This window comes from Chanodichthys erythropterus, chromosome 4 (genome assembly GCF_024489055.1).
Source record: "Chanodichthys erythropterus isolate Z2021 chromosome 4, ASM2448905v1, whole genome shotgun sequence".
Lineage (NCBI taxonomy): Eukaryota > Metazoa > Chordata > Actinopteri > Cypriniformes > Xenocyprididae > Chanodichthys > Chanodichthys erythropterus.
In genome coordinates, this window is record NC_090224.1 from 21309068 (window position 1) to 21321592 (window position 12525).

Below are 12525 nucleotides of genomic sequence, written 5' to 3' on the forward strand. Positions count from 1 at the left end.
TGTGTGCCAAAATAACGACTTTAAGTACAATATCTAGTGATGGGCGATCTCAAAACACTGCTTCATGAAGCTTCACGAATCTTTTGTTTCGAATCAGTGGTTCGGAGCGTGTATCAAACAACCTCTGAACAATTATGACGTAACAAAGCTTTGTTTACTGAAATCACGTGACTTTGGTGCTCTGAACCACTGATTTGAAAGAAAAGATTCGTAAAGCTTCAAAGCCATGTTTTGAAATCGGACATCACTAGATATTGTCATAAAGTCGTTATTTTGTTTTGCTGCACAAAAAGTATTCTCGTCACTTCATAACATTAAGGTTGAACCACTGTTTTAAATATGTTTTTGTACCTTTCTGGGCATTGAAAGTGTTAATTATCTTGCTGGCAATAGAGGCCTCACTAAACCATCGGATTTCATCAAAAATATCTTAATTTGTGTGCCAAAGATGAACGAAGGTCTTCTTGGAACGACATGAGGGTGAGTAATAAATGACAATCTTCATTTTTGAGTGAACTAACCCTTTAAAGGCACAATATGTAAGTTTCGCCACTAGAGGTCACTTATTCAAAACAATAATGACGTTTGATGATGCCGTGAATGAGCGTGGAATCATTGTACAGCTGATGGAAAGCAATCCGGATGGATCAATCATTCTAATGTATTAAAGTTCATCAACATTATTGTGGTATCAAGCAGGGCCGTGGGATATTTTACATTGCTGTTTTTATTATGCTTATCCGCCTCAGTCAGCCACTTGTTTTGTTGTTTATGTTTACTTTACGATTAAAGTAACGTTTCATGTCAGCCTATGTCTTACTGTTTTACTTTGTTACAGTTACATTTTATCACTTAAATTCACATTTTATTTCATTCTAATGAAACAGCCGCGAGTGCTGAATTACTACGCAATTAAAATGGTGGGGTAACGAAACACTGTTTTACTGGAAAGTTATATTATAACGCTCGGCGGCTGCTATGAGACACTTGTTGCACAATGTAGTAAGCTAGATTGATATTAGTATATCATATTAATAAATGCTGGATGATTTGTGTTGCTAAATGGTATCCATTCCATTTCAAAACATTTTATTATGGAGAAAATGCTGTATTAATGTTACTACAAATAAAGCTCTTTCTGATTACACCATGTTAGCACGTCTGACAGAATAGTGTTGTCATGGTACAAACATGTTACTCGCGATAAATCAAGAAAACAAGAGATTCAAACAATAGCTGTTTCCAGCCACCTATTTTTATGCACGTTTTGGGATATTGCATCAAAAAATACTGGATGGAAACACCAAGATGCGCACAAATTCTAAAAATGTGCATTAAAAAAACGTATGCGCTCGTTTGAGTCGGATAAATTTTCAATGCGATAAGAAAACATGCGCATAAATTACAATGGAATTGCATTTACTGAATAAATTCCTCGATGCACATAAAAAAAAAAAATCATGTGACTTTGACGGCATAACTGAAAAATCTTGTTGCAAAGCATCTGAAATGCTGTTTTGGTCATTCAGAAGTCTGTCATCAATGTGGTTCGGTATAATTCCTCCCTGAACTGACTCACTGGATGAAAACAGTGCTTTATTCGCGAACGTTTTTTGCGATATTGCAATTTTGCGCATAAGTTAAATTCGCAACTTTGGATGGAAACATAGCTAATAAGACTAACCATGTTGAGCTAAATAACACTGACTAGTTTTCTGTTGATGAATGTATCCATGTCTAATAAAACAATATATTAAAGCGTCTTCGGTGTTTCAATGGTTAAAATAAAATTGGAAATCGAGGGTAACGCGGATATGACGTCATTAACAGGAGATGAAATGACACAGGACGTCACACTGGTTAAAATAGAAGATTTAAACATTGTTGGAAACATTTGGCATAATGCAAGCACACAAGTCAACACAATGAGCTGTGCTAGTGGTATTTGGATATTTTAATCCAAAAATCTTACATATTGTGCCTTTAAGTCACACTTATGATGGTGTGGATGCCAATGCATTATAAAATGAACTGAATCTGAATGTTTCCATCATGTTTGAAGTCTCACTATCTTAAGTGGATGTATGAAGTCAGTTCTCCTCAAGTTCACGCAGGTGTCCGCATTAAATACCAACATAATTTCACAAAGTGACACAGAACGGTTTGTCTTCATTTTCCTGATGACCTCATGTATTGTTTTATCAATCCAAATAGTATACGTAAATTTGTGCTATCATTCTGAAAAATAATGGACCAGGTTGGCAACAAAAAAATGCATCATGACGACCAACTTTGAATTTGGACAAAAAAGTTATACTGAATACTCAAACATGCACAAGTTGTAATTAATTTTCTTTTTAACGTAATTGACAGGATAAGAGCAGAACAAGCAGTAACATGAAAAAACACACATTCATTCCTTTAATTAACTAAAAGAATGATTCATGGTACATCCCAATTGAACATGAAGAGCTAAAAGGAAAAATGATTAGATAGATGTGAAACATAACGGTTACACATGATAAAAAAGAACAAACTTATGGTCACTTACAGAGATTAGGACAGATCCCAGGTTTCCATTCCTTTTAGACTCATTACATAAACCCAAAACTGATTTAAAAGAGCCTTTTAGTGAGACAGGCTAAGATGTAATCATACACTATGTGCATTTATCTTCATCAGTCGCATTATCGTTTCAATATATCATCTGCTCAAGCGGCAACAATGTCTCGAAACCGCGTTATTTACTCCTGGACGCGACAAACTTTTGCGCCACAAACATCCAAACAAAAACGTCCGAAACTCCGTCAACAAACTTAAACTCTGCTCTAAAAGTACAGTTTCATAAGCGGAGACCGAATAATATTCCTCAATCACAATAAAACGCTGTAATCCTTTCGAAAGGAGTGAGTTATATCATGCATTTGCTGAGAACAACGGAGCGCGTTCAAACACTCCATCTACGCGACGCAACAAACTACAGCGCTTCCATGAAGCCATCCAACCAGGCTGCCTACTCCAAAAGAGACGGAATCCCTGACGTCAGCGGTGCGTTGACCAATCAGAGAGCTTCCGCTATAATCAACAGAGCTGCATTGATTATAATGAAGTATTGTCTAGAAGTGTGATTTCTACAGTAGTTAAATATAGTCTATAGGAAACGTGAGTCTGATTTCATATTTTACAATATTTCACACATTTCACATTCACATCACCACATGTGATGCATATATAGAAATAGAGACAGATGATGAGAAACAGTCCAAAATCCATCCCTACTCCACATGTTCATGCTCAGCTGCAGGACTATGAGGGTCTGAGTAAAGATGCTCTTCTGAAATAACAACAGGCAGCTGAACTTCAAAGGGAAGAGGCTTCCAAAGAGAGGGCACTGTAACTGGATGAAACCATAATCAAAGCGCTCCGGGCGAACCCTGTATTGATCGCCAGCAGTTCATCAAAGCTGACAAGGTCAGCCAACAACACAGCGGGAGAGAAAGGAAAAAAAAGGGGAAAAGAAAATCACAGAAAGATGAGGGTCAACAGAGGAAGGGTGTGTTTTGTCATTGCCTGAGCCTTGGATTTACCTTCCTATTCCAAAATGCAATACGATAACAGTTTATTTTTAAATCAGTTTATATTGGAAGTTAGTAAATATGCACCAATATTAATAACAGATATGCACCAATAATTAGCTCTATTCCAAAAACTAGTGAGCTGTTTATTTAGGCATCAAAGATGCAAAATGCAAAAGCTGTTCCACAAGGTCTTTAATGCTGCCTTCTCTAAGATATCTCTCATATATTGATTGCAGAGAAGGCAATCCCAGAATGCACTGCAATGAGCTCAATGAAAAACAATACATTTAAGTTGAGAGAAATGTATGAAAGCTTGTTTCCACCACTGAATAAAAAATATAATTGCGACTTTTTATCTCTCAATTCTGTCTTTTTCCTTACAATTGCAATTGTTGCTACTCACAATTCTGACTTTATATCTCGCAATTCTGACTTTATAACTCACAATTATGACTTTATATCTCGCAATTCTGACTTTATAACTCACAATTCTGACTTTATATCTCACAATTCTGACTTTATAACTCGCAATTCTGACTTTATAACTCACAATTCTGACTTTATATCTCACAATTCTGACTTTATAACTCACAATTCTGACTTTATATCTCACAATTCTGACTTTATAACTCGCAATTCTGACTTTATAACTCACAATTCTGACTTTATATCTCGCAATTCTGACTGTATAACTCACAATTCTGACTTTATATCTCACAATTCTGACTTTATAACTCGCAATTCTGACTTTATAACTCGCAATTCTGACTTTATAACTCGCAATTCTGACTTTATATCTCACAATTCTGACTTTATAACTCGCAATTCTGACTTTATAACTCGCAATTCTGACTTTATATCTTGCAATTCTGACTTTATAACTCGCAATTCTGACTTTATATCTTTCAATTCTGACTTTATAACTCGCAATTATGACTTTATATCTTGCAATTCTGACTTTATAACTCGCAATTCTGACTTTATATCTTGCAATTCTGACTTTATAACTCACAATTCTGACTTTATATCTCACAATTCTGACTTTATAACTCGCAATTCTGACTTTATAACTCGCAATTCTGACTTTATAATTCGCAATTCTGACTTTATAACTCGCAATTCTGACTTTATAACTCACAATTATGACTTTATATCTCGCAATTCTGACTTTATAACTCGCAATTCTGACTTTATAACTCGCAATTCTGACTTTATATCATGCAATTCTGACTTTATAACTCGCAATTCTGACTTTATAACTCGCAATTCTGACTTTATAACTCGCAATTCTGACTTTATAATTCGCAATTCTGACTTTATAACTCGCAATTCTGACTTTATAACTCGCAATTATGACTTTATATCTCGCAATTCTGACTTTATAACTCGCAATTCTGACTTTATAACTCGCAATTCTGACTTTATATCATGCAATTCTGACTTTATAACTCGCAATTCTGACTTTATAACTCGCAATTCTGACTTTATAACTCGCAATTCTGACTTTATAACTCGCAATTCTAAATTTATATCATGCAATTCTGACTTTATAACTCGCAATTCTGACTTTATAACTCGCAATTCTGACTTTATAACTCGCAATTCTGACTTTATAACTCGCAATTCTGACTTTATAACTCGCAATTCTGACTTTATAACTCGCAATTCTGACTTTATATCTTGCAATTCTGACTTTATAACTCGCAATTCTGACTTTATAACTCACAATTATGACTTTATATCTCGCAATTCTGACTTTATAACTCACAATTCTGACTTTATATCTCAATTCTGACTTTATAACTCGCAATTCTGACTTTATAACTCGCAATTCTGACTTTATAACTCACAATTATGACTTTATAACTCGCAATTCTGACTTTATATCTCAATTCTGACTTTATAACTCGCAATTCTGACTTTATAACTCGCAATTCTGACTTTATAACTCACAATTATGACTTTATAACTCACAATTATGACTTTATATCTCGCAATTCTGACTTTATAACTCGCAATTCTGACTTTATAACTCGCAATTCTAAATTTATATCATGCAATTCTGACTTTATAACTCGCAATTCTGACTTTATAACTCGCAATTCTGACTTTATAACTCGCAATTCTAAATTTATATCATGCAATTCTGACTTTATAACTCGCAATTCTGACTTTATATCTTGCAATTCTGACTTTATAACTCGCAATTCTGACTTTATAACTCGCAATTCTGACTTTATATCTTGCAATTCTGACTTTATAACTCGCAATTCTGACTTTATATCTTGCAATTCTGACTTTATAACTCGCAATTCTGACTTTATATCTTGCAATTCTGACTTTATAACTCGCAATTCTGACTTTATATCTTGCAATTCTGACTTTATATCTCACAATTCTGACTTTATATCTCGCAATTCTGACTTTATAACTCGCAATTCTGACTTTATAACTCGCAATTCTGACTTTATAACTCGCAATTCTGACTTTATAACTCGCAATTCTGACTTTATAACTCGCAATTCTGACTTTATAACTCGCAATTCTGACTTTATAACTCGCAATTCTGACTTTATAACTCGCAATTCTGACTTTATATCTTGCAATTCTGACTTTATAACTCGCAATTCTGACTTTATATCTTTCAATTCTGACTTTATAACTCGCAATTATGACTTTATATCTTGCAATTCTGACTTTATAACTCGCAATTCTGACTTTATATCTTGCAATTCTGACTTTATAACTCGCAATTCTGACTTTATATCTTTCAATTCTGACTTTATAACTCGCAATTATGACTTTATATCTCGCAATTCTGACTTTATATCTCACAATTCTGACTTTATGTCTCGCAATTATGACAATATCTCGCAATTCTGACTTTATAACTCGCAATTCTGACTTTATAACTCGCAATTCTGACTTTATAACTCGCAATTCTGACTTTATAACTCGCAATTCTGACTTTATATCATGCAATTCTGACTTTATAACTCGCAATTCTAAATTTATATCATGCAATTCTGACTTTATAACTCGCAATTCTGACTTTATAACTCGCAATTCTGACTTTATATCATGCAATTCTGACTTTATAACTCGCAATTCTGACTTTATAACTCGCAATTCTGACTTTATAACTCGCAATTCTAAATTTATATCATGCAATTCTGACTTTATAACTCGCAATTCTGACTTTATAACTCGCAATTCTGACTTTATATCTTGCAATTCTGACTTTATAACTCGCAATTCTGACTTTATAACTCGCAATTCTGACTTTATAACTCGCAATTCTGACTTTATATCTTGCAATTCTGACTTTATAACTCGCAATTCTGACTTTATAACTCACAATTATGACTTTATAACTCGCAATTCTGACTTTATAACTCGCAATTCTAAATTTATATCATGCTATTCTGACTTTATAACTCGCAATTCTGACTTTATAATTCGCAATTCTGACTTTATAACTCGCAATTCTGACTTTATAACTCACAATTATGACTTTATATCTCGCAATTCTGACTTTATAACTCACAATTCTGACTTTATAACTCGCAATTCTAAATTTATATCATGCAATTCTGACTTTATAACTCGCAATTCTGACTTTATAACTCGCAATTCTGACTTTATAACTCGCAATTCTGACTTTATAACTTGCAATTCTGACTTTATATCATGCAATTCTGACTTTATAACTCACAATTATGACTTTATAACTCGCAATTCTGACTTTATATCTTGCAATTCTGACTTTATATCTCGCAATTCTGACTTTATAACTCGCAATTCTGACTTTATATCTCGCAATTCTGACTTTATAACTCGCAATTCTGACTTTATATCTCACAATTCTGACTTTATGTCTCGCAATTCTGACAATATCTCGCAATTCTGACTTTATAACTCGCAATTCTGACTTTATAACTCGCAATTCTGACTTTATAACTCGCAATTCTGACTTTATATCTTGCAATTCTGACTTTATAACTCGCAATTCTGACTTTATAACTCACAATTCTGACTTTATATCTTGCAATTCTGACTTTATAACTCGCAATTCTGACTTTATAACTCGCAATTCTGACTTTATAACTCGCAATTCTAAATTTATATCATGCAATTCTGACTTTATAACTCGCAATTCTGACTTTATATCTTTCAATTCTGACTTTATAACTCGCAATTATGACTTTATAACTCACAATTCTGACTTTATAACTCACAATTATGACTTTATAACTCGCAATTCTGACTTTATATCTTGCAATTCTGACTTTATATCTCGCAATTCTGACAATATCTCGCAATTCTGACTTTATGTCTCGCAATTCTGACAATATCTCGCAATTCTGACTTTATAACTTGCAATTCTGACTTTATATCATGCAATTCTGACTTTATAACTTGCAATTCTGACTTTATATCTCACAATTCTGACTTTATATCATCCAATTCGGACTTTATATCATGCAATTCAGACTTTATGTCTCGCAATTCTGACTTTATGTCTCGCAATTCTGACTTTATAACTTGCAATTCTGACTTTAAAACTTGCAATTGTTTACATCTTGCAATTCTGACTTTATAACTCGCAATTGTTTATATCTCGCAATTCTGACTTTATATCTCGCAATTATGACTTTATATCTCACAATTATGACTTTATAACTTGCAATTGTTTATATCTTGCAATTCTGACTTTATAACTCGCAATTTTAAATTTATATCATGCAATTCGGACTTTATAGCTCGCTATTCTGACTTTATAACTCAAAATTCTAAATTTATATCATGCAATTCAGACTTTATATCTCACAATTCTGACTTTATAACTTGCAATACTGACTTTATATCTCACAATTCTGACTTTATGTCTCGCAATTCTGACTTTATAACTCGCAATTCTAAATTTATATCATGCAATTCTGACTTTATATCTCGCAATTCTGACTTTATAACTCGCAATTCTGACTTTATATCTCGCAATTCTAAATTTATATCATGCAATTCGGACTTTATATCTCGCAATTCGGACTTTATAACTCGCAATTCTGACTTTATATCTCGCAATTCTGACTTTATATCTTGCAATTCTGACTTTATAACTCGCAATTCTGATTTTATAACTTGCAATTCTGACTTTATATCTCGCAATTCTGACTTTATGTCTCGCAATTCTGACTGTATAACTCGCAATTCTGACTTTATAACTTGCAATTCTGACTTTATAACTCACAATTCTGACTTTATAACTCGCAATTCTAAATTTATATCATGCAATTCTGACTTTATAACTCGCAATTTTGACTTTATATCTCGCAATTCTGACTTTATATCTCGCAATTCTGACTTTATATCTCACAATTCTGACTTTGTCTCGCAATTCTGACTTTATAACTCGCAATTCTGACTTTAAAACTCTCAATTCTGACTTTATATCATGCAATTCTGACTTTATATCTCGCAATTCTGACTTTATATCTAGCAATTCTGACTTTATATCATGCAATTCAGACTTTGTCTCGCAATTCTGACTTTATAACTCGCAATTCTGACTTTATATCTCGCAATTGTTTATATCTCGCAATTCTGACTTTAAAACTTGCAATTGTTTACATCTTGCAATTCTGACTTTATATCTCGCAGTTGTTTATATCTCTCAATTCTGACTCTAACTCACAATTGTTTACATCTTGCAGTTCTGACTTTATATCTCGCAATTCTGACTTTATAACTCGCAATTGTTTATATCTCGCAATTCTGAATTTATATCTCGCAATTATGACTTTATATCTCACAATTCTGACTTTATAACTTGCAATTGTTTATATCTTGCAATTCTAAATTTATATCATGCAATTCGGACTTTATAACTCGCAATTCTGACTTTATATCATGCAATTTGGACTTTATAACTTGCAATTCTAAATTTATAACTTGCAATTCTGACTTTATGTCTCGCAATTCTGACTATATCTCGCAATTCTGACTTTATATCTCGCAATTCTAAATTTATATCATGCAATTCGGACTTTATGTCTCGCAATTCTTACTTTGTCTCGCAATTCTGACTTTATATCTCACAATTCTGACTTTATAACTTGCAATTCTGACTTTATATCATGCAATTCTAAATTTATATCATGCAATTCTGACTTTAAAACTTGCAATTGTTTACATCTTGCAATTCTGACTTTATAACTCGCAATTGTTTATATCTCGCAATTCTGACTTTATATCTCGCAATTATGACTTTATATCTCACAATTATGACTTTATAACTTGCAATTGTTTATATCTTGCAATTCTGACTTTATAACTCGCAATTTTAAATTTATATCATGCAATTCGGACTTTATAGCTCGCTATTCTGACTTTATAACTCAAAATTCTAAATTTATATCATGCAATTCAGACTTTATATCTCACAATTCTGACTTTATAACTTGCAATACTGACTTTATATCTCACAATTCTGACTTTATGTCTCGCAATTCTGACTTTATAACTCGCAATTCTAAATTTATATCATGCAATTCTGACTTTATATCTCGCAATTCTGACTTTATAACTCGCAATTCTGACTTTATATCTCGCAATTCTAAATTTATATCATGCAATTCAGACTTTATATCTCACAATTCTGACTTTATAACTTGCAATACTGACTTTATATCTCACAATTCTGACTTTATGTCTCGCAATTCTGACTTTATAACTCGCAATTCTAAATTTATATCATGCAATTCGGACTTTATATCTCGCAATTCGGACTTTATAACTCGCAATTCTGACTTTATATCTCGCAATTCTGACTTTATATCTTGCAATTCTGACTTTATAACTCGCAATTCTGATTTTATAACTTGCAATTCTGACTTTATAACTCGCAATTCTGACTTTATGTCTCGCAATTCTGACTGTATAACTCGCAATTCTGACTTTATAACTTGCAATTCTGACTTTATAACTCACAATTCTGACTTTATAACTCGCAATTCTAAATTTATATCATGCAATTCTGACTTTATAACTCGCAATTTTGACTTTATATCTCGCAATTCTGACTTTATATCTCGCAATTCTGACTTTATATCTCACAATTCTGACTTTATATCATGCAATTCTGACTTTATATCTCACAATTCGGACTTTATGTCTCGCAATTCTGACTTTATAACTCGCAATTCTGACTTTAAAACTCTCAATTCTGACTTTATATCATGCAATTCTGACTTTATATCTCGCAATTCTGACTTTATATCTAGCAATTCTGACTTTATATCATGCAATTCAGACTTTGTCTCGCAATTCTGACTTTATAACTCGCAATTCTGACTTTATATCTCGCAATTGTTTATATCTCGCAATTCTGACTTTAAAACTTGCAATTGTTTACATCTTGCAATTCTGACTTTATATCTCGCAGTTGTTTATATCTCTCAATTCTGACTCTAACTCACAATTGTTTACATCTTGCAGTTCTGACTTTATATCTCGCAATTCTGACTTTATAACTCGCAATTGTTTATATCTCGCAATTCTGAATTTATATCTCGCAATTATGACTTTATATCTCACAATTCTGACTTTATAACTTGCAATTGTTTATATCTTGCAATTCTAAATTTATATCATGCAATTCGGACTTTATAACTCGCAATTCTGACTTTATATCATGCAATTTGGACTTTATAACTTGCAATTCTAAATTTATAACTTGCAATTCTGACTTTATGTCTCGCAATTCTGACTATATCTCGCAATTCTGACTTTATATCTCGCAATTCTAAATTTATATCATGCAATTCGGACTTTATGTCTCGCAATTCTGACTTTATAACTTGCAATTCTGACTTTATATCTCACAATTCTGACTTTATGTCTCGCAATTCTGACTGTATAACTCGCAATTCTGACTTTATATCATGCAATTCTGACTTTATATCATGCAATTCGGACTTTATGTCTCGCAATTCTTACTTTGTCTCGCAATTCTGACTTTATAACTTGCAATTCTGACTTTATAACTCGCAATTCTGACTTTATATCTCGCAATTCTGACTTTATATCTCGCAATTCTGACTTTATATCTCGCAATTCTGACTTAATAACTTGCAATTGTTTATATCTTGCAATTCTGACTTTATATCTCACAATTCTGACTTTATAACTCACAATTCTAAATTTATATCATGCAATTCAGACTTTATATCTCACAATTCTGACTTTATATCTCACAATTCTGACTTAATAACTTGCAATTGTTTATATCTTGCAATTCTGACTTTATATCTCACAATTCTGACTTTATAACTTGCAATTGTTTATATCTTGCAATTCTGACTTTATATCTCACAATTCAAAATTTATATCACGCAATTCGGACTTTATATCTCGCAAATCTGACTTTATAACTCGCAATTCTTACTTTGTCTCGCAATTCTGACTTTATATCTCACAATTCTGACTTTATAACTTGCAATTCTGACTTTATATCATGCAATTCTAAATTTATATCATGCAATTCGGACTTTATAACTTGCACTTGTTTATATCTTGCAATTCTGACTTTATATCTCACAATTCTGACTTTATAACTTGCAATTCTGACTTTATATCATGCAATTCTAAATTTATATCATGCAATTCGGACTTTATATCTCGCAATTCTGACTTTATATCTCACAATTCTGACTTTATAACTTGCAATTGTTTATATCTTGCAATTCTGACTTTATATCTCACAATTCTGACTTTATAACTTGCAATTCCGACTTTATATCATGCAATTCTAAATTTATATCATGCAATTCGGACTTTATAACTTGCACTTGTTTATATCTTGCAATTCTGACTTTATATCTCACAATTCTGACTTTATAACTTGCAATTCTGACTTTATATCATGCAATTCTAAATTTATATCATG

At 32.3% G+C, this 12525-nt stretch overlaps 1 protein-coding gene across 2 annotated transcripts in view; it reads right to left on the reverse strand.

Moving 5' to 3' along the window:
* Positions 1–12525, reverse strand: part of disp1 (dispatched homolog 1 (Drosophila)) — an 82077-nt gene that overhangs the window by 26594 nt on the left and 42958 nt on the right. Inside the window, exon 1 of one of the 2 annotated variants that reach the window (XM_067384475.1) lies at positions 2552–2993. The exons of the other annotated variant lie outside the window; for it this stretch is intronic. The gene's annotated coding sequence lies outside the window, so the exon portion shown is untranslated. Of the gene's footprint in view, positions 1–2551; positions 2994–12525 lie in introns of those variants that run through there. 2 annotated transcript variants of the gene reach the window in all.